Below are 24,240 nucleotides of genomic sequence, written 5' to 3'. Positions count from 1 at the left end.
CCACCTTTCCTGGTGCCTGAATAATTATCAGAAGGAACATAAAAAGCTACATGGAAATGAGTCCCCTCTTTCCCCTTCACCCCTTCTGCACCATAACAAAAGGAGAAGCTGAGGACATTGTGAGGGATGCCTTCACTGCTGGAATGATAAGAACAGAATCATCTCCTAAAAGCAGAACTCTGAGGGTCTCAATCTGTCAGATCAATCACACCAAATCTGTAGTCTCTATGAGCTCCAGAGAAAGGACTCGAACATTTGCTGTTCATTTACATCTTTCCATGAGGTCACAGGTTCAGAAAACCTCTAAAATAAGCAAAGACTTTTCTTCCGATTGAAAAACACATGTTGCCAGTAAGAAATACATTATTTATTATATAATTAAGGGTGCACTAGCACCAGGCCTGAATAAAAACTTTATGTACTTACAGCAATTTCTCTACTCAGGCCCACACAAGATAATTACTCTTCAATGTATTATTTATTAACACTAAACACACAGTTATCTTATTTCTTAAGGTTCTCCTGAAGTTTTTTTTTTTTTCGTGAAAAGGAATCCACTTCTCCATTGCAACTTTATTATACTCATTTAGATAGAGTGCTGTGAGTCCCAGGCTGTCCTTGAACTGATTGTGTAGCTGAGATAGTTAACTTTAAACTCCCGATCTTTCTGCTTCCCTCTGTAAAGTGCTGAAACCACAGGTGTTGCTACCAGGCCAAGTTTATGCAGTACTGGCAACTGAACCTAAGGAAGGCCTAGCATGTGCTGGGCCAACAATCACCAATTTATTCTGATCCATGGCCCATTCCCTAGGGAATTTATAACTTAAATGTAAACTGGGAATTTAATGTAAATCAAAGAAAGGTTTAGGTTTTTATTTTTGTAACATCATGTAATAGTAGCTTTTGCTAAAATGAATTTTTTTTCAAGTAACTTTCACTTAAAGTCAGGGTTTAAAGGCACATTATGAATTCAAGGTCAGGAAAGTTCAGGTATTAAAAGCTTTCTTTCCCCACTCAGATATTAATAGTATTTGGAGTTGTTGCTTCTGGAGGTAATTAGAATAAGATGGAATCAATAATAACATTAGTGTCTGTATGAGAAAAGAAACAGACCCAAGCTAGTATGCTTGCTGTGTGTCACCATGGTCTTGTTAATACCTTGGGAAAAAAAGTAAAATTTACTTATACTCTATTAATTAGAGGGTCTCTACAATTTTATGTTTAACTGTTTTCTTGCTATTTTTAACATTTCATTCCAAATGCCCAAACAACTGCTTTTTGATGTTTTTCTATGCTTTATCTAAAACTATCTGTAAAGTGACCTTGATTTATCTGAAAGATTTATTGTTATGACTACTATACCTGGCAGATTTATTTACATAAACAAATACTTATGAAACTGCTCAGACAGTTCAGTTTGCCACCTCCTTACATAGAAAGTTGCTCATCTCTGTTCCATTATTTGGATAATGCTGTATTTCATTTTATGAATTTCCCCTTTATTGCCTTGGGCTAATGTGCATCCTATTAGCTCATCACCCCCCCCCCCCAGGGCTTGTCTGGCTTTTGCCTGAATTGACTATGAGGACTCACTTGAGTTATTAATGTGATTTCTTAATTATACTTTTTATATATACAGAAGGACTTTCCACACCACTTACGTACTAGGTGAATTAGATTTCAAGTCTAATAGGGAAGAAGGAAAGACCTCCTTGCATGCAAGCCTCTGGTGAATGCAATGTAGGACTTATGTTACAGTTTTAGCCAAGGCAGAAGCATTGCTTTCATATTTATACATTAATGGAACTGCAAAGCTTAGGTTAAAAATATTGTGCTACTCTCAGTTACTATGTTGACATGATAGTAAGCACATGTTGGAAGGTGAGAGGCAAATTTGGTGGGGTAAAGGTGGTGGAGACTATCTTGTCTACAACTTCCTCAGAGATCCGAGAAGGAAATAATGTTAACTGAGTAAGCAGGAAGTGGAAGCAAGGGAGTTCCAAAAAAATGTGAGAAAAGACAGAAACAGATGGCTGTCTGGACAGTCATCCAAGGGTTCTCTGTAACACTGGAGCATCCATCTTCAGCCTACAGGACTAAAATACCTGATTGAGTTCTGTGAAACAGGATATTCTGAAGGACTTTCCTGCCTAGTCTCGGCAAATTTTGGAAGTTTTAAAAAATTTTTTTTTGTATATGTCCTGCTTGTCCAATTTGGACAGCATACTGTCAGCAGCTGAGTCAAGAGCATTTTCTTGCCCAGTGGTTTACTTTTGTCACAAAGAAACTAAACTCCATGTGGAGTTTCTTCAAAAACTGGTGCTGCCAAGATCACACAAGTCTCAATGTCATAAGAAAAAAGAACCTATGTTATTAAAATATCTTAAATGCTACATTCTGTGGATCTGTGAAGTGTTTGAAGATGATCTGTCAATCTATGTTTGACCTTGAAAACATATGACCACAAATTTGATTGTAATAGGTAAAAAACTACTAACATGTATTACTTCATTATCCTAAATAGTTTTTAATACTAATTTTCAAGGACTATAAATTTGCATTACATTGTTAAATGAGCTGTATATGTACAATATCTTGAGCAAGATAAAAAAAATCTATGTACAATATTCCCTAACAAAAATAACCTAAAATTTGTATCAATATACAAAGTTCCAAGCCAATGTAAAATATTTAAAACTAGTAGTTGCTTTTTAGGTTTAAAAGTAGATTCAATAATCTACCTATTTAATCTTATTTTTTTGTATCCCCCTATTTTTCAGAGTAGTTTCAAAAATCTACTCTTTTATTCTATAATGTCTGTATCCCCATTTATTGTTTTGAAAACAAGACTCCCAAATTTAATCACTTTCATTTAGCTTTTTTTCTGACCATTAGCAATAGCAACTTGTAACCAAGCCCCCTAAAAATTCACAAATATCCATAACCCAGTGAAAGGCCAGAAACCACCCAGCCCACCTCTTGGAAATGTGGGTCTTGAGTTCTTAAATTTACTTCCTGCAGTGTGGTGATGACATATTTAGGGGATCCTGAAAAGAAAATGTTGGGTTGATAGTCAAGTCCTGGGAGTGGCAGCTGCATCACTTGTTGCCCAGTCTCTGCCTAATGTAAACGTGCAGGGCTTGTCTCAAGACATGACCACAGTAGTCTGTGAGGCTGGGTCATTTCAGCTAGCCACCTCAAAATTGTTCTGAGCAGTTTGTAGTCCAAAGGCGATCTTTAGGCAGTGGTTTTTTTTTTTTTTTTTAGCTCAGTGGTATTATCATAGTCCTGTTGGAATCTTCCTTGTGGGGGTCCCATCATCATCTTGGAGACTTTAAGCAGCTACTTCTGCTTCTATGCATGTCCCCACCCTCCCCCCACCCCAAGCAGTTATTTCTGCTCCTGTCTAGACCACAAAGCTGGATGGCCAGTTGTCAGGAATAGTTGGTTTTTCCAACTAACTCCTACAATGCTGCAAAGAACTCAAGGCATGTGTCTTAATCAGCTCCTTAACCAAGCAAAGCTTTTTAAAGTTTTCCATGTCCTTACAGTATAAAGAACAAGTAGGATATTTCCCCTATAATTTACCTGGCTTGTTGCCACATGGTAGAAAAGCCTTTTTTAAACCTTTCCCATTGAAATATTTTTATGACATTCTGAGTGCTTCAGCACATTTCCTATCAATTTCATCATTACCTTGTGCTACAGGGCCTGGAGACCCAAATGGGATAACTCTTATTCCCGATTATTTCTTGAAATTGAATAAATAATAATACCAAATCTGCATCATCTGGCATACATTCAGCAGTTTCAATATGCCAAACAAGTCTTTCTACATATTACAAATCAGCAACTATTCTGTAAAATACAATAATATCATCATAATAACACATAATTCTGACTTTTGGACAGAATTGTAAGGTGTTTAAACCACCTTACTTAAACTTTCGGATTTACACCTTGTCTTTCCTGATCTATTTATATTAGTAAAATCTTTTCCCATAATGAAATTAGAAATTAGAATTCCCTGGTATCTACTGCTTCTCTAGTTGTTAAGCAAAGGGAAAGAAATAAATGTCTTTTAAAATATCCTTATTCCTGCCAGGAAGGCAGATACCCGATGGTGTGGGAAGCCCTTCTACATATGTGTTACTTTTATTGGTTAGTAAAGAAGTTGCTTTTGACCAATGGCTTAACAGAATATTGCCAGGCTGGAAGAGATAGAGAGAGTAGGTGGAGCCAATGAGAAGCCATGGAGCTGCCAGAGGAGGAAGATGAGAGTTGCCAGTCAGAACCCATGAGCCTCATGGTAAAATATAAAATCATAGAAAGGTTTTAATATAAGATATAAGAGCTAGCTAGCAATATGGCTTAAATTATTGGTCAAGCAGTGATTTAAATAATACAGTTTTTGTGTGATTATTTCATGAGTCTGGCCAGCCGGGAAATAAACAAGTGGCCCCAGACTACAACCAGGGACTGATGGGGTGGAGACTTAGGAGCTTTAAGTTTGGAACTCGGGCTATACCTGAAGCTGTTGAGGGAAGGTATCCTGGTTACCTACAGCATTGAAGCAAAAGACAACCTGACTGTTGTAAGTCAGGCTATACTAACAGCTGTGAAGGGAAGGTATCATGAATACCTAACGGTGAGGAGAAAGACATCTTGACTGTTGAGAAGTGAGGTTATTCCTGAAGCTGTGTTCTGGTGGGGAATGGTCTGCCCATAGAATGTGTCTATCCTGCTCCCCTCCAATAGAGACCTTACAACTGGGTTCTGTTCCACCCTGCTGAGAGCCCGTCCCAGGAGAGATGTCCATTTCATCTTAGCTTTGGACCAAGTTGTTACTTCTTTACCTTACTCAAATAATGAGGAAACACCTACAGAAATGTAGCCACCTGCTCTGGGTCCAGCAAAAGGTCGCTACTTCTGCTCTGCTTCTGCTGGAGTTTCCCAGCAGAGGGGACCGTTTCTCCTATGCTCTGCTCCACTAGTAAGTTTCCAAGCAGAGATTCTGCTTTATTCCAGCAAAAGTTAAATCTTCACCCAAAACTCATTCAAGAGATTTATTTGGGAGAAATCCAGATTACCTGTGTCCGCCAGAGTGAAAAAGGGCAACTGTCAACTGAGTAATGGTGCTTCTTAGGGTTGGAGAGTTTCCAGGGAAATTTTTAGGGTGGGGATTGGTAAGATCTCAATCCCTCAGTTTGAACAGCTCAGAGATTTGCTGGAGTTTGTGTTCAGGAATTCATTGGTTTTCCTGCTTGGGGATTGGTTGGGTTCACACTCAGTTGGTCAGAGATAGAGATTGTTTCTTTTACTTTGGTTCTAGGGCCAAAGTGTAGGTTTTTTACTGGTTCTGGTTTCAGGATCACCATGTGTTTCTTTCACTGATCCTTTTAATCAACACATAAGGGTTCATAAATTCATTTTTCCATGAGTCTGTGGGAGCAAACACAGTAAACAATGGACGCTATAAAGTTTGAACAGATTTTTGCCACTGTCAATTTTTTTCTACAAAATACTCTTGTGTCACTGAATGCAAGTTTGTTGTATAAAGATTTTACCAAATACTTTAAAATAATAAGACCTCAGTATTTTTTACAGGTACTCAAAGACTACTGTCATAATAACTCTTTCAAATGTTTACTGTACACAAAAATTTTACTCTTGTCTAAAGTACATAATTTTACCACAATTGCTATATTTTTGTTTTCTCTGCAGTATGACTTTTTCTCATTATTTTGAAGACTATCAATTATTGTAAATAGTTTGCCACACTGATTACATTCATAGGGTTTCTTTCCAGTGTATGTTCTTCTATGTACTGCAAGATTTCTGTGATGTGCAAAGGCTTTACCACACTGATTACATCCATAGGGTTTCTCTCCAGTATGTGTTCTTCTATGGCTTTGAAGATAACTGGGTAAAGGCTTTACCACACTGATTACATTCGTAAGGTTTCTCTCCAGTATGTGTTCTTTTATGTCTTTGAAGTTGACTATGACTATGTTGTGTAAAGGCTTTACCACATTGATTACATTCATGCGTTTTTTCTCCAGTATGAATTCTTTTATGTATTTGAAGACTTCTGCGTTATGTAAAGGCTTTTACACACATTGATTTTACCACATTGATTACATTCATAGGGTTTCTCTCCAGTGTGTGTTCTCCTATGTATTGCAAGATTTCTGTGACATGCAAAGGCTTTACCACACTGATTACATTCATAAGGTTTCTCTCCAGTATGTGTTCTTTTATGTCTTTGAATATGACTATGTTGTATAAAGTCTTTACCACATTGATTACATTCATATGGTTTCTCTCCAGTATAAATTCGTTTATGTATTTGAAGACTTCGGCGTTCTGTAAAGGCTTTATCACATTGATTACATTCATAGGGTTCTTCTCCAGTATGATTTCTTTTATGTCTTTGAAGACTTTTGCATCGTGTAAAGGCTTTACGACACTGATTATATTCATAGGGTGTCTCTCCAGTATGACTTCTTTCATGTTTTCTAGAACATTGACAACATTCATCAGTATTATGGTCTTCCCAACTGTATCCTACGGTAGTGAGGTTCCTGTACATCTCCACCATCACATCTTTGTAGATTCCTCTGTGAAGTATCCAGCAACATACACTCTTCCCATGTGAAGTCAACATGCACATCATCACTGCATTTATTTTGCGAGATCCCTGCTCACCCATGACTGCCTCACAGCTCCCTGATGCAGGACTTGAAGTACAACACACAAAAACAATGGTACCAGCTCCTCTGCAAATCCAAGCTATTTCCTGAAGTTTTAAACCAGTCCTACATAATGAGATAGCTGCACAATAAATTATACATTGTGTTAGTGCATGGACATGATGACAAAAACCGTGCCATTAACTAGTAAAAACTTTGAAAAAAAAAAAAAAAGAGCTGGAGAGTTTAAAAGTAACTGTGTCCTACATGCATGTGGGGGTCTACCTTGTTATAGGAAGAAACGCACTCAGGAAAGGCCATCTGTGGCAGCATCTTAACCTGCCTTTTGATAAGGTATTATACTTGCAAACAAGAATCTGCTTTAACTTCAAAAATGTAAATCGGGGCTGGAGCGAAGGCTCAATAGCTAAGGCTGCCTGAACAAGCTCAAGTGTGAAGACCTGGAGTTCTGATCCCAAAACTCACGTAAGTGCACAGTGGGTGTGATGGTGTGATGGCAGCCAGGCCTCTGAAGACAGGGCTGGGATCCCCACAGCAGACATATTGGCAAGTTCTGAGTTTGACTGAGAGACTTTGCCTCAATGAATAAAATGGAAGAGCAACTGAAGACAGTCCCTACATCAACCTCTGGCCTCTATAAACATGTGCACAAATGTGCCCATACATATGCATGCACACACACACACGTGTTTGTGAAAAAAGGAATATTCTAGAAGCAGAACAACACACACACAGGCACGCACGCACACACACACACACACACACACGCACACGCATACACACTGAACTCTCTGCTGCTTTCGCCAGGTCACAGTGACTGATGGACTGGGTATTTTGGCTCTGCTGTTTAGGGACCTAACAATATGGTTTATTACTGATGTGAAACCTGGTTTTTATGGAGAAGAGGAGAGGCCTGAACCAAGCCTAGCAGTAGTCTATTAAGCAAGGTTAATCTGCATAATCAGGCACAATTTACAGAATGGGTGCATACACCAGTCAGTGTGGAGTCAAGCTCAAGCTTCCCCAAAAGATCATACATATCCCCCAAACTGACTTTGGGGCCCCTGCTCCTTTTTGCTCCACATTTTGCCTGGACATTTAAAACACGACCCCAACTACTCATCACCAATGTCATGTGACTTCAATTATATAGCATCTAACCTAACAAATATTCACAAATTACTCAAGACTCAGAAAGCACAACTGATCTAGACACTGGGAAAACAATAGGCATCATTTTTTTCCTCTTCAATTCTTTCATTCTATTTTTTAATATAAATCTTAAATTGCTTTTTTCCAAAATGGTCAGTGTCTTTGTACTGATCTCTCCAACCGCCTAACACTGTACACTTTCTTTTTTCTGTATTGATCTCTCCAACCGCCTAACTAACACTGTACACTTTCTTTTTTCTGTTTTGCATTTTCCCTCACTTATAATCACTTTGATTCCTCCGCATCCTCTCCTCTCCTTCACAGTACCCCTCCATTTCATCAAGTACATACGACCAAGAAAAACAGCATTGTAAACAAAAGCCCAGCTTTCCTCACACTGAATTCCCTCCGCACAATCCCTTTGTGCATCAGTTACTGAGGAACACGGTCATTCTCCCCCCTATCACTGCCCTATTGGCAGCATCCTCGTTTGGGAATAATGAACATGCTGCTCCAGAACCAGCTGAGGATTCCCTTTTCTGGAAAGAGCACACTGTCCTCCTGAGCCCACAGTGCTCTTGGTCATCTCTGTACATCTTTGTCTATGGTGACATCCTGACACAATTAGTAAGGAAGAGCAACAATCACTCCCAAGAGGATCACTTGCAAGCTGACACAAAGCCTTGGTGTTTGTTGAAGGTCAGATCACTTATGGTTACTTGACAGGAACCTATTACTTCCACTTTGAGAATAACTCAGAAGCTAAAATACCATTTGCAGGCTGCAGGATTGAGAAAGACTGTGGCTCTCTTCACGTGTGTGTTGGGAGGAATGAGCTGGTTACCAAACACCTGAAAAGAAAAAGAATATATAATTAGGAAATATAGGTTGTTAATGGATAATCATCGATAATAGTCAAGCTTGTAGTCACATTAGATTTTTTTAGATATATAGAGATATATTTCAGTTACATAGGCATTCTTCATATCTTTCAAAGACTACAGAATATGGCATTAAAATGTTTTAATAAATTAGGACTTTTCATGACAATGAGATACATCTGCTCCTGGCAGCATCAATCTACTTCAAGAGGAAGATGGGCATCAAAGAGGTTCCTTATGGAGTTGATTAGCTATTTGGGCAAGAAACTGCTTTTGCCTGGACTGTTGCATAAACTGAACATCAAGAACCTGCAGAGAGAGAATTGCTGAACTTGCCTAAAGGTGATATGATCCTTCAGGATTCCTGATTCATAAGAGTCTGTGAGACATTCTGCAGGACACAGAAGAAAGTGACTGAAGTGCCTTTGAAATTTCCTGCTTCATGGAAATGTCTGCTGGAGACTATGGACGTGTAGGCTGAAGATGGATGCCCCAACGGTACAAAGGAACTTTGGATGACTGTACAGGCAGTGAGACGTCTCTGTCATTTCTAGAGTTTTGGAAGTTGCTTACTTCTTGTTTACTTAGGTAATATTATATCCTTCTGGAGTCTTTGATGAGTTAAAGAATGGTTAGGTATAGTTATAGTTTTTCTTCGTTATGATAAAAGATAAAATATATCTAAATATTATAACTGTAATTCTTGCTTGATAACTTTTGTTATATGTAATTTTACTATGTTAAAATTAAAGCCTTTCTTTTTTAGTTTAAACAGAAAAGGGGAAATGGTGTAGGAGGTCCTTCTGTATTTGTGTTGATTTCATGGGTTGAATAAAGAAGCTACCTTGGCCTTTTGATAGGGCAGCCCTTAGGTGGGCGGAGTATACAGAACAGAATGCTGAAAAGAAGGGAAATGTGGCAGACACCATGAAGCTCCTGCCTGGGACTGACACTGGTTAGAATCTTTCTTGTAAGCCATGACCTCATGGTGAACATAGATTAATAGAAATGGGTTAATCAAGATGTGAGAGTTAGATAATAAGAGGGTAGAACTAATGGGCCAGGCAGTGTTTAAATGAATACCATTTCTGTATAATTATTTCGGGTATAAGCTAGCTGGGTAGCGGGATGCAGCCCGCTCCTAATTACAACACCCTTTACTCAGATGAATATCTGAATAATTATCACATATTAATTATATGATCATCACCTACATTTTTTCAACCCCTAAAGAATTTATTTCTGGCCAAAGAACAAAAGTTCATTCATGATCTCCATAATAGAATCCACAAGCAATGTAACACAGGGACACTGCTATTTAGTGACAGTAAGCCATTTTACATTAGGATAAAAACCTTGCTTCACTTACCAGAGGCAGTATCTTCTAGAAAATATTACTGACTGTATTACATAAGCATACAATGTGCAAGGCCACAGGCTATGAGAAGGGAAGTTTAACCAATGTGGCTTCAGTTTTCAGTGGACAATCCTTTCTCTTCCAGTTCATTACTGAAACTTATCCTTCCCCACCCCTGTCAAAGTCTATGTTACCAGTGAATTTTCACATCTGCATACACAAAAGAAGCCCATTACTCAAGCCTTTTCTACTCCACTGGCTCTAAGGCTGAGTAGAATCAAAAAGCGGAGAAGTAAATGTGAGCATTCAAACTGGCAACAGGATGGGAGCTCCGACTGTGCTGTCTGGAGCGGAGAGCTGGGGAAAACGATAGGAAAAGCAGAAATGTGAGCTGGGCGGTGGTGGAGCATGCCTTGAATCCCAGCACTTGGGAGGCAGAGGCAGGTGGATATCTGTGAGTTCAAGACCAGCGTAGTCTACAAACTGAGTTCCAGGACAGCCAGGCTGTTACACAAAGAAACCCTGTCTCGGGAGGGGAAGTAGAAACAAAGCTGGGCTATGGCAGCAGAATTCTAGAAGAGAATTAAAAAGTAAAGATTAGAAAAAAAAAGTTATACAAAGATACTGTATTAAATAACTCATTCTAAATCTACCACCTTCCTGGTTGTCCATTCTTGCTTCTAAATAAACACCCCCTGAGCTGAGGAGAGGGCTCAGTGGGTAAAGGAAGAATAAAGCGCTTGTTGTGCAAGCCTAGGGAACTGAGCTCAATCCCCAGCATCCAGGTAGAAAGTGGAGAGTATCAATGTAGTCTACAGCCCCAGTGCTGGGAGGTGAACAGGCAGGTCCTAGGGGCAGCGGGTCTGGCTGGAACAGCAAGCTCTGAATTCAGTAAGAAACAATGAATCAGAAATTAGGTGGGAAATCTACTGAGGATGACATACCAATCCTAACCTCTGGCTCACAGAGACATAAGTGCACAGACATGCACATGCCCCCCCCCCCACTTTCCAAATACTTCAAAAAGATATTTTCTTTATAAAAACAACTACCTGGCCCATCATCAGTTCTGTTTTCTTTTTACGCTTACTCAGATCTTGACATTTTGCTGCAAAATCTCCAAATATCATAATTTGGTTGGTTCTACTTCATTTTAGAATTTCACTATCTGTGTTGGTCTGAATGAAAATTGCCCCCTTAGACTTAGAGGGAGTGGCATTATTGGAGGTTGGCTTGTTGGAGGAAGTGTGTAACTAGGGGGTGGGCTTTGAGGTTTCAGGTGCTCAAGCCAGGCCGCCATGTGGCACTCTCTTCCTGCAGTCTGCAATCTGGATGTAGAACTCTCAGCTACCTCTCCAGCACCATGTCTCCCTGAGTGCTGCCATAGTTCCCACCATGACAGTGGACTAAATCTCTGAACTGTAAGCCAGCCCAAATTAAATGGTTTCCTTTCTAAGAGATGCCTTGGTCTTGGGGAAGTAAAGGCTGGTGGGTTTCAGAGTTCAAGGCCAGCCTGGCATACAGAGTAAGTTCCAGGACAGTCAAGCTTAGGCAGTGAAGGAAACTATTGAAAACAGAAAGCTAGTGAAAATGTATTTCAACAAGGGGCCATTTTCCAGCCCCAGCAAGCAGCAGAACTTGGCAGCTTCGGTCACATAGCTCTGCCTTTAGATAAGCATAGAAGAAATGAGTTATGGATCTCCCTCCTCAACTAAGGAAAGCTGTGGATGCCAGGATGCCAGGGTATCCCTGCATGGAGGCCTAGAGAGTTCATTGTGTGAAGCTGTAAAGGTGAAGCCTGGATTGCCCTGGAAAACCAAGATGTTGGAGATGCCAGAGCCATGGGAAATCTGACAAAGAAAGTTGCTGACATGGAGTTGAACCAGCCCAAGAGAAAACAGTCTTTCAGTCAACAAAGCTATCGGGAGCTGAAGATCTGAAGAGCACGTTGACATCAAACATGGAAATGCGGAGTTTGGAGTTTACCAGCTGGTTTTCAGTCTTGCTGTGGTCCTGTATTTCCTCACTATACTCCCTTTCCTCCATTTTGGAATGGTAATGTATATCCTGTGCCATTGCATGTTACATGTATGTAATCTACATTTTTTTAAAAAAATTGATTTTACATGGGCTTATAGTTAAGAGATCGCCATGAGTATTAGAGACTTTGGACTGTGGACTTTCAAACATGGTTGAGACTGTGATAGACTAGAGGACGTTTGAAGTTGGACTAAATGCACTTTGCATTATGATGCAGCCATAAGCCTATGGGGGCTAGGGCATGGAATGCAGTGGTCTGAATGAAAATGGCACCCACAGACTGATAGGATAGGGCGTTATTGAAGATATGACCTTGTTGGGGGAGTGGGCTTTGAGGTTATAGATGCTCAACCCAGGCCCAGCATGGTGATCTCTTTCTATTGTCTGATCCTCTCTTCCTACTGTCTGTCCACCCAGATGTAGAACTCAGTCAGCTACCTCTCCAGCATCATGTCTGTCTGAGTGCTGCCCTGCTTCCTGCCATGATGACAATGAACTAAACCTTTGAACTGTAAGCCAGCCCCAATTAAATGTCCTCTGTTATAAGAGTTGCTGTGGTCATGGAGACTCTGCCCAGCAATAGAAACCATAAGACACCATATTCCAGACCCACAGCACTAAATTACCCCTCCTTGTCCTCATTTCTCAGTCCCTAGAGTGGCTAACCATACTTATAACTCAAGTCTAGGTTCCATAATGGATTAAGTGTGAGACTAGAGTTGAATTACATGACTTTTATTTTAGCCATTCAGTAATTTAGACTGTAAAAAGAACACAGGAAAAGTCAAGAAAGCTGTGAGTATCAACCCACCTTAGTCACAGGGAAGGAGCTAAACAGGTGCAGGGGAGTGGAGGACTAGAATAGTAAGGAGGTCAGTATGCGGGGGAAATTATCCAACAAGACCTTATTCCTGGGAAAGTATGAGGGATGGGATTCAGAACAGAGGCGGAGGATGCACCTTAGTAAGAGGAGGGTGTATCAGCACAACTACCTGGAATTATATTCAATATTAAGTTATATTCAACAGTCACTTGATTTGGTTATTAAGTATTGCATACATGTACTGGAGTATCATACTGAGACTAAAACAGCTATAAAAATATTGGGTCAATTAAAAAATAACCCAAAAGCTTATTTTTTGGAAGAGGGTCTCATAGTACAGTTCAGACTGGCCTGAAACTCATTATGTAACCCAGGAGGTAAGCTTGTGATACTCCTCCTGCCTCAGCTTCCCAGAAGCTGGAATTATAGGTTTAAACTACCATGCTGATCTTTAAAAGAAAATTTAAAGTTTATGTAAATTGATTTTTAAACAACTCTAAGCTTTACTAGATGGTCTATCTGTGCAGAAAGAAAATCAAATTCTTAGAGCATATTTAGAACCAAAGAAGGATTTATTAATAGTATCTATTGAAGTGAAAACACTTCAGAAACAAACATGAGGTCTGCCACCCACTTCTACTAAATGTGTTCTCTTTGTCATTTTAACTTCCACACATTTCTTTAGACATTTCTGACGTCATAAGCTTAAATGGCATAGAACAAAAAGGCACTGAGTCACAGAACTCCATCTGCAGAGTATAAACTACACATTGGGAAGAGAGCAAACCAGGGTCTTAAATCTGAAAGGTTTGCAATTCAACTATCATCACCACAGTCAGAGAAACGATGCTAAAGCAGAATCCCAGGGAACTGGAGAGCAATGTGACGCCATGGATCAGCCATGTCAGGGAGACGGGCTTGAAAAGGAGGAGTAAACAATTTTAACAAGACTTGGCTCTCAGAGGTAACATCTGCTCTGAACCGTTATCCCTGGGGGTGATTCAATCAGGAATGATTCAGGCTTTAGCCAGATCTTCAGGGGTAACTGCAACAGGCACCAATTCCCAGCTCTTCAGCCAGTCCAGTTATGTGTTCTAGGGGTGAGCCCGAGTAAACAAGTCTAAAAGGGTGGGTGTCAGAACCGCTCTTCACCAGATGGCTGACTTCCTCCATCCTACTCAGAACTGGTTGACAGCCTGACCCATCTGGAGGTGGAGGAAGAGTCAAACTGCATTGATGCGAGACCCCACATGAGTCCCTTGGAGGAGCTGTCTCTCCTGCACCACGGAGATGAGGGGTGACTTAATTTTATCACAGGAAATAACATTACCTGAGCTTCTTGACAGGCTGCTCTTCTTAGCAGGTTATCACTATCAAAGCAAACAAAAGACCCAGCATTAGCATTGCTAGAGATTAAGACCCAAACTGAATTGGTAGGTTTTTGGGGGGGGGGGGGGGGGGTGGATCCTTTAGTGAAGATTTCTTAAAGACCTGATAGCAAATCAGAAGCACATTAGGGAAATACATTCTGAGGGAAAGCTTCTGCTAGCTATTCCCACATTCTGGTGGACAGAACAATGGCCTAGACCCCTGAGACACCTACAGCACAATTTCTAGAACCTGAAGATCTGTGACCCCTCATAGCAACAGGAAAGTGCAGGGAATTTGACGACTTCAGGACAGGGAGGACATCTTGCATTATCCCTCAGGTCTGTTAGGCAGAGCAGCCTTTCTGACCATGGTCAGAACACACGTGACTCTGGGAGGGTGGCCACTTGCTGCTTTAAAGATGGAAGGGGCTACGAGTCTGGGAATGTTGTGAAGCTGGAAAAGTTAGAAAGCAGCTTCTCCCCTGAGAGCCTCAGGAGGAATGGCAGGCCTATCAACCCTTGGACTTTAGCCCATAAAATAGTAAGATAAACATCAATGGTTTGTTAAACTGTAAGTTATTAGGTAACAATAGGAAACAAATAGACATGTCTTATATTTTCTTATCCAGAGGATACTACTCAGGTCATTTGCCAAAGCTAAATTTGATGTTTAGCTGCTTGTACTACTATTTTATCTAAGTCCCCTATTTTTTATATCACTATCAGATACTCTATTATATCACAAATGGAAATAAGAGGCAACAGTTTGGCTTCCAAAAATGAAAACATTCTATCAGAATGCAGTCATGTGTTTAATTACAGAAAGTTCTCCACGATGTGTGGTGAGAGCACATTACATGGCTCTGATTGCCTGCAGGGCCAGTCTTCAAAACCTGCAGTTACACATTTCGTATTGCTAAGGAAATAACTGAAGGGTAAAGCCAATATGACTGTTCTAAAAAAATCAACAAAACCATTCTTAATAATACTGTGCTGTACTCATAGATCAGTTGGTGCCTTATCCATACATCAAAGAGGTCTCCTCCTACAGCAAATGTGAACAGATGCAGGGAAGCCCCCCCTTCCCCAGCCAGAAATTATGTGGAAAGAGTGGAAACTGGAGGTCTCCATCAGATCCTTCCCCCAGAGCTCAGGGAATCCTGGAGAAGAGGAGGCCAAAAGAGTAGATGGAGGGAAGAGAGGACACCAGGAGAACAAGGCCGTCTGAATCAACTGAGCAAGGCACACGTGAACTCACAGAGACTAAGCAACAATTACATGGGTCTGCACAGGGTCTGTATATATACTACAGCTATTAGCTTAGTAATTTTATGGGATTCCTGAACGTGAGAACAAGTGGGTCTCTGACTATTCTGCCTATTCATGGACTCTTTTCCCCCTGTTGGGTTGCCATGTTCAATTTTGATACGATGGCTTTTGCTTTGTTTTATTACATTTTATTTTGTTATGTTTGTTGTTATCTGTCAGTCTTTGACAGTGATCCTGTCCTTGGTCCAGCTGCCCTTTCTTGCCTTCTGACTCATTACCATTTGTTCCCACTGCCATGCCTTTCCCATCATGATGAACTGTAACACACATGAAACAGCAATTCAAAATAAAATTTCTGCCTATTGTTACAAGTTGTTTCTGTTTATTATTTGGGTCACAGTGATGAAGAACAACTAACACAATATGAAGAAAAACAAAAGACCAAATATAAAACCAACCCTGCCTTCACCTACCACACATGAAACTTCCCATACTGTCTTCCTTTCTGGATTATAAACTTCTTTAAATAATGGATAATTTGCTAGTATTTACTCCTGCTAAACCCACAGCACAGACTCTTGCAGACAGTGGGAACTCAATGAATACTTGTTAATAAATAAGAGGCAAATGTTTGGACAGGAAAATTGACTCACTGGGCTTGAAAGGCACACTTTATGCTTCAAGGGAAACTGAAGGTTATTCTTGTATGAGTACCTGGCAATCCTGAACCAGCAGATTAACCGAGACAGCTCTGCAGTGTAGCCAAGGGCAAGGATGAAAACCCACACTCAGGGTTATGCTACCAGGTCAGAAGGACCTCAGACTGTGTGACCATGCACATGCAGCACCGTATGCATCAGGACTCTTCAAAAAAAAAAAAAAAAGAAGGGAGTTCTGACCTGATACCATGGAGCCCAAGAACTGTTCTAGTGTCAGAGAATTCCAGATACCTAATGGAGCTAGAGTCTGAATGTGAGCCAGAGACCTACAGAAAACAGACTGTACATCAGTTGGCAGCCCATGCTCTGTCTATACAGCAAGGTACCTCCTAGGCACTAATAGTAAATACAATTTACAAGAGGTGCTCCAAAATGTAGTCATATCAGGAAGGGGCCTGAAGACATACTCAGAAGCAAAATGGAGGCTCTTTGACAGGAAGAAATTAGAAGCTTCTGGGTTAGAAAATAAGGAAGAAAAAGGATTCTGTTGATGTTACTGCCTGAGGCTTTAAAAAAATATGAACTTGCCTGCTACTACAGGTAATAGGATGCTCTCAATTTATTCCAAGCCATAAATGCTTTATTTATTACTTTAGGACTGCAAAATACAATAAGTTGTTACTTCAATAACAGCTTTACATGGAGAGAAGAATTACATTGATCCATCTTATTTCCCAAAAAGAGTATTTCCCACTACAGTTAGAGGCAAATTGTTCAGCAATTTCTACCACCAGTTTTCCCTTGGTGCATGCAAACACTGTCTTTGCTTTGCACAAAATAGATTTCAAGTTTAGATGTTTACAGCGACCATGGCGACTTACTCAGGCTTCCTAAAATAATTAGTCATCACATTGCCAGGGGCTCTGCTCACTGGTTGTCAATGGAGAAGGAGGGATAGGAAAAAAAATGGCAGCAAAGCTACAAGTGACTCTTGCAAAGTGACTACGGAGGGGAAGCCATTTCCAACTACACATTTCAGCCCCTTCCGCATGCCCAGATACCTTCCAGACAGGTAAAGACTGCGCAGGGGCCTCAGCTGCATGGTCGAAAACAGTGGCCACAGCACTTCTGCCGAAGAGACAACCTTGACCCAGCAGAGGGAAGTGCAGCCTACTGTGAAGAATCTTTCCTTCCTAAAATGTGTCTAGTTCTTTAGGGATCAGAAAAAATGGTCAACGTGACAGGTTAGAACACCAAGGTGATAATCCAAACGTTAAAGATTCTTGAAAGGATACGGGATCCTTCACTCTAGTATTTCTGTTTTCATGGACATCATCTTTCCTTGTTCCCTGGCCTCTCTATGATGGACACCAAAAAAATTTATATTGTCTCAATTCTCTCAAGCACAAAATGAGAAAGAAATTCCCTAAAGTCCTGAAAACATAGAGGAGGAAAATATTCTTTGGATAATAATACTAAGTGGCAACTGTCTACATTTCAATGCCATGAAAGTATATAAACTTATATTAATAAAGTATATATAAGTACTTATACATATATGCATATAAGTAAACTAAAAAGTATACTTATAAAAGTATATGAAAGAAAGCAAGGAGCTACACAGACAATGATTGGCATCAAATCCATCACAGTCATATTCCTGAGTAAAAATGGGTAAAGAAAAAGAAAGTTAACAAACTCAGACACTGTGTGTACGATAGCCTCCTGGGCTAGTGAAAAGTGAGGCAGCTTTTTAGTTGGTGTCTTAATTCAATAATGGAAGAGACATTTCTAAATAATAATATAAAGAAAGCCAAAACCAGTTCTCCAAGAATTATCATTTGTAGCTGGGCAGTGATAGCACATGCCTTTAATCCCAGCACTCAGGAGGCAGAGGCAGGTGGATCTCTATGAGTTCAAGGGCAACCTGGTCTACAGAGCAAGTTGCAGGACACAGAGAAGAAACCCTGTCTCAGAAAAAAAAAAAAAAACAGCAACAACAACAAAAAAAAGCATACAATTACTTGTTAAAACAGAAGAGAGAGAAGAGATTTGGAAAAAAGTTCATAGAACACAATGAATTTAACTCAATAGCTGTACACAGAGGAACGAAGAAGAAGCCAGCAGGAGGATGTTCAACAATGAACAAAACACTCCCAACAAGTCTTTGCCAAATGTGTGAACCCACTTACTGAATGAGATTTCTGATTCAGCACAGAATTTTGAATTTGCTCACTGTCAAAGCAAGGATTCCTGAATACTGGCAGCAATGTTTATTTAGGTCTGCAATCCCTGCTTTATCATCTTTGTTTCTCTGAGAAAGCACAAAAAGGCAAACAATAAATATCTGCAACCACAACAAATCAATGCTTTTGTCAAAGGTGTCCACGCCCAAGCCCATTTCCTAGAATTCTGCAATTTTAAGGTTGAAAGAGTTCTTAGAAAAGATCCAGCCCATGGCATTACAATCTCCCTCCACAGAGCCCAGCCCCCATCAATCAAATGTATGACACCACTCCACTAGTAACAGAGTTCTACAGCAGTGATTCTCATCTTGGTAATGACATACATCCAATGACCATCATTATACACTGACATGTGTCACTGAAAGTAAATACACACTGAGTCTCATTATGTGCAAGGTATTCAGGTCCAGAAAAAATGAGAAGACAAAGTATTACATAGAGATTATGAAGGTATTCAAGAACCAAGAGAAAACCTAACAGGTCCTCTATAAACATCCCCATGAGATGGGATTCACTGTGGGCTCACAGCTCCACAACACATCTGGACAACTTCTGACCTGAAATCACATAAGTTAGTAGCTACTAATATCAGGGCTCTGCTGTTCTGAAACATGCTCCATTTGAAATGCTGGTTACTACCTAGAGAAGAGCTGCTTTCAGCACAGCTAAGATTACTTTCTGTACAGGCCTGGGAACAAGTAAAACCACTAACATGAAAATCTCCCCAATTATGTGAAGCCAAAAACACAAGCTATAACTTAAATAGACCTCCTGTCTTCCATCTTACATATAGGAAAGTACAGATACTGATATTTTTTAAAGGAAGAAATCTATTTTCCACACAATCTAACAAAAGAACTTAGAAAGAAAGGGCATATAATCAATTTTCATTGCATTTAAAAAGTTTTTAAAGAAGTTTTCTTATTTCCTATCAAATATGAGATAACAAGCATGCTATTTAATTACCTACAAACGAACTTCTTTAAATAGCAACGGTTAAAACCCCACTTTCAGCATCAGCCTGTGCACAGGGTTGGGGAGCTTGATTCAAAATGAACGTCGAAATGACAAAGCAAACTGCTTTATCAAAATTTCAACAAATATGAAACAAAGAGAATCTAGGAAAAGGAATAAACCTCCTGCCATCAGCCATCGGTAAGGCAGCTGAGGCAGGGGAGGTGGCCAGATCCTGGACACCTGTCTCAGAGTTAGAGGCTGCTCTGAAGGGTATCGGGATGAAGCATCTCCTCCCAGACATCCAGAGATACTGGGAACCAAAGCACAAGACATTCCTGACACCATACTCTCCACCAAAAGAAAACTATCAGTCTAGTCAAGTGTGCTCATCCATAATTTACCCCTGGGAGCCAACACATTCCCCTTGCCTCTCCTGTCAGGGTCTCAAACTCAGTGTGCCTAAAATAGAATATAGAATCTCTTCCTCAAATCAATTCTTCCTGGTGACTTCCTTCTCTCTGCATCACCAATTAAACCAGTCTTGAAAGTGTAAGATGATTTCTCCATGTTCCTCTGCCAGCCAAACACCCAGTCAGTCTCCAGGGAATAAGCAGAGCTAGCATGACAGGGGCTAAACTGAAGCACAGTGACAGGCATCTGACCCACACCTCCTCACTGTCCCTGAAACTCAGCTACCTCCTGTGGGGACAAGGAGCTGAGGCTCAGAGGTAAGTGGTTTAAGTACTTGACAAGGCCATGAAGCTGACAGGTAGCAGGTCTGAAACCGGATATGCCTGCGCCATCAAAGCTGTGTTGGCCACAGAACCACAGCTCACACTTCCTGCATTCTCCTTTCCTCACAACCCCGTGTCAGCCGTCAGTAGTTTTGAGGTCAACTTCTGAAATGTTCCCTGCACAGGAGAGTGAGTTAAACTTCTAGAATGTTACCTTGTTCATAATATTCTTTTCCGCTTACCATCTTTACTTGCAACTCAAACACAGGTGTCCTCCTACAACCTGGCTTTTCCACGGTCTGATGAAAAACATGGAACTTCACTCACATTCTTTTTCTTCCTGAAGATGGAATTACAAGGGATTGTGAAAGACTAGGTCAGTGCTTGCAAACAGATGCAGGTCCACTATAAGAGCAGCAAGTACTCTGAACCAGAGCCATCTCTTCAGCCTCTACATCAGACTTCAAACTAGTTTTTTTCAGACTGTCTCGTCACACGTGGAATGAGAAATGGAAACGGCTCAGATCTTGTTTGATCACCTGGTAGGTCCTTGTCTTCCTGCCCCACTGTATAGCTCTCACATCATTTACTGCCCAGATACCATCAACACTTTGTTTTAACTCTCCCAGTCCTGAGTAGTTATTACCTCAAATTACTTGGAGCATTTATTTGACTTCATGTCTAGAATACCCTCAGCTAGAGTTTTGCAGTTACCTTATTCTATCTTCAGTGACTCACAAGACACTACTATGCCCATTCCACAGTTGAAGAATGTCCAGCTTCAAGAGCCCAATGTCACTCTGCTAGGACACGTCAGGGCTGACTGACTCTAGAGACAACCTCCATACTACACTGCTCCCTTTCTCCTGCTACTTGTTAATCAGCAGCCTCTTTCCCACTAAAAGGGCTAGAAAGGATGGAAGACGATTGCAGGTAAATGGCTGACATGATGAACTAGCAGCCTGGAACACAATCTTCCCCAGGGATCAGAAGGCTCAGCAAGAGCAGTTGGAGAGGAAAGAGCAATACTTAAACTCCCTTTACTCTCAGCACACGGGGTCATTGCCAGCTCTTCATTGCTCTCACAGAGCTGTGCTGAGAGAGACTCATCCGTGCTGCTTCTGCCTACTACAGCAGCCTGCAGCAAGAAAATTATACAGGAGAAATCTTGGAAAAAAATAAATAAATAAAAACTTTCTTCTTTGAGGCTTGGAAGAAGGGAGAAAATAGAAAGAATTCTCAAAAGAGAAGAAATTTATAAATACTATAAAAATGAAATAAATCCTAAAAATAAGTATGTGATATCAAAAGATTAATAAGAGGAGGTAATAAAAATGAATTATTGGCAGATAAAATAAATTAAAATCTGTCTTTTCCCCCACACCTGCTGTGAATCCCCCCTCCCCACTTCTATTTACCTGGAACCCAGGTGAAGATGAATGTCTAAAGAAACACAATGACCCCAGAAACTATGTCTCTTACCTGAGAACAGCCATGTCATTGGGGGTCACTTACAAAATATGGCAAGTAAGGGTGCAGTCTGGGGGACACCAGAATGAAACAAAACCAAAAGACATCCGGAAAGTAACTGAAATAGATCACAGACTACTGAATCCAGCAGGTAAAGACTGAAAGGTGCTCACTCATTCAACCAAGAGGCTATTCATGACTTTTTCAAGAGCAAGCTCAATCAAATGATGGAATATAGACCAAATTTTACTAACCTGATTTAAAGTGGCAGAAAAGGGTAAGAGATAAACATTAAAAATTGGTATAAAAGGAAAGATAGGTAAGACAGTAAACAATTAGAATTGTCACTTGAATGGAGATATGTTTAAGTTTGGAATGATTTTGATCAGCAAGGAAGAAATCTGAGATTAGGGATAAAAATGAAGGAGCAGATGATGAGGGGCAGGTACTAAGGATAGGCAGAATGACTGGCATTGGGCAGTAGGATGGCTGCCTACCCAGTGAAGGAGAGAGCACAAGTGTGCATGTGGAGAACTGCTGTGGGACCATTATCTTGTACCCTGGAAAGATTTATCAGTTGTATTGCTTTAGTAAAACGCTGATTGGCCAGTAGTCAGGCAGGAAGGATAGGCAGGCCAGCCAGGCAGGAAGTAGAGTTGGGGCAATGAGAATGAGAGAATTCTGGGAAGAGGAAAGATTCAGTCAGCTGTCCTCACCCAGAAGAACAGGAGGCAAGATGAGAAAGTCTCGATGATAAAGGTACCAAGCCACCTGGCTAACACAGAAAAGAATTATGGGTTAAAATGTAGGATGTAAGAGCTAATAAGAAGCCTGAGCTAATAGGCTAACCAGTTTATAATTAATGTAGGCCTCTGTGTGTTTCTTTGGGACTGGACTTCTACGGGACAGGGCAGGACAGAAAGCTCTGTAATTTCCCCTTTAAAATGGGAGTTAAGGTTACCTGAGTATAGAGAAGGGAGCAGATAAAACGGAGAAATTCATGAATATTTCAAGACACATTTGTGAAAAATGGAAGAGGAGCCTGACTACAGATGGAGCACACTTGTTTTCGGGGGATTCAACAGCCTGAGTGTGTGGGTTCAGAAGGGACAAATGCAATTGATACTTTACTCTGAATCCCATCCTTTCATATTCTCCCATAAACAAAATGTGTACTGAGTCCCCTCTGTGTGCAGGGGCTTCAGGATAATACCATGCAAGACAAAGTCCATACAGTATTTGATAAGAGAAGACAGAAGCAGAAGAAAATCAACACAATGCGATGAGTGGTTTCACTTATTTGTGTGTGTGTGTGTGTGTGTGTATGCACTGTGTATAGGTGTGATCACTTGTACACCTGTACTTGCAGAGGGCTGAGGTTGGTGTTGGGTGTCTTCCTCTATCACTCTATACCTTCTTTTTTGGAGACAGGGTCTCTCAGGGAACCTGGAACTCAGCTTTGACTAGAGTAGCTAACCAGTAAGCCCAAAGGACTGTCCTGTCTCCACAACTCCAAAGATGGGGTTACAGATGCACATTGCCATNTGTATATAGGAGTGCTCACCTATATACCTATATCTGCAGAGCACTGAGGTTGATGTTGGGTATCTTCCTATATCACTCTACACCTTATATTTGGAGACATGGTCTCTCAGGGAACCTGGAACTCAGCTTTGACTAGAGTAGCTAACCAGTAAGCCCAAAGGACTGTCCTGTCTCCACAACTCCAAAGATGGGGTTACAGATGCACATTGCCATATCTAACTTTTATGTGGGTGCTGGGGATCCCAAATTAGATGCTCAAGTTTGTGCAGCCACTGAGCCATCCCTTGGCCCCACAACAGCAATGAGTGTTTTATACAGGAAGAGCTCATAGCATTATGAAGAAAATGCAGGAGAACTGCCTAAGATTAGATTGGGAGAGCTCTTTGATAAGTTAGTACTTGAGACTTGGAGAAACTTCAGTTGCCCAGAAAAGAATGCCATATGCGAAATGCCTTCTAGGAAGTCTGAAACATAATTATCACATCACTTGAAAAGATCTGAAGCCAAATGCTAAAATATAGAGCACAACAAGGTCCCGGATGTATTCAGGTGAGGCTAAGTTTCTGCACAGCTTGTTAAGACTTCGGAATTTTGAGTCCAAACGTAATAGCAGTCTTCACTTGCAAAACAACAGCATAGCAATGGTGTGCAAAACAGAAACAGTCAGAAAGCTGGGAAGCTAATTAGAATCTACTCAATAAAGGAGGGTAGTGTGGATGAAGACGGAGACAGCGAGGACAGACAAAAGAAACAGAACACATCAGGAAAATCATTTAGAATCTATGCACAGGATATGAGAAACAGGAGCCTGACTACAGATGGAGTGTAGGGATAAGTCCCACCCCTTAGGGGGCATGTTCGCCTCAGGCTAAAGTTTACCTATAAATTTGGAGAGCGTGCTCCCAGCCCTCGCTTCTGCTTTCCTGGTCTCCACGGGAACAGTGGTTCTGTAAGTCTATTCCTCCATTAAAGCTGTCTATATTTTGACAATCTGTCTGCATTCGCTTACGCCGTTATATTTTGG

The 24,240-nt window shown here is 40.7% G+C and overlaps 1 long non-coding RNA gene across 1 annotated transcript in view; it reads right to left on the bottom strand.

Annotated features, from left to right (window-relative positions):
• LOC126505166 (uncharacterized) overlaps positions 1–20,476 on the bottom strand; it is a 59,920-nt gene extending 39,444 nt beyond the window's left edge. Inside the window, exons 1-3 of the long non-coding RNA XR_007592831.1 lie at positions 20,444–20,476; positions 14,297–14,336; positions 8,637–8,716 (exon numbers count right to left, since the gene is read on the bottom strand). This is a non-coding gene — a long non-coding RNA (uncharacterized lncRNA). The remainder of the gene's footprint in view (positions 1–8,636; positions 8,717–14,296; positions 14,337–20,443) is intronic.
• Between the last annotated feature and the right edge of the window lie 3,764 nt (positions 20,477–24,240).

Source organism: Alexandromys fortis, unplaced genomic scaffold (assembly GCF_014885135.2).
Source record: "Alexandromys fortis isolate MF-2015 unplaced genomic scaffold, M_Fortis_MF-2015_v1.1 scaffold_57, whole genome shotgun sequence".
Classification (NCBI taxonomy): domain Eukaryota; kingdom Metazoa; phylum Chordata; class Mammalia; order Rodentia; family Cricetidae; genus Alexandromys; species Alexandromys fortis.
The sequence above is the reverse complement of the archived record's forward strand: the minus strand, read 5'-3'. Positions and strand labels throughout refer to the sequence as shown.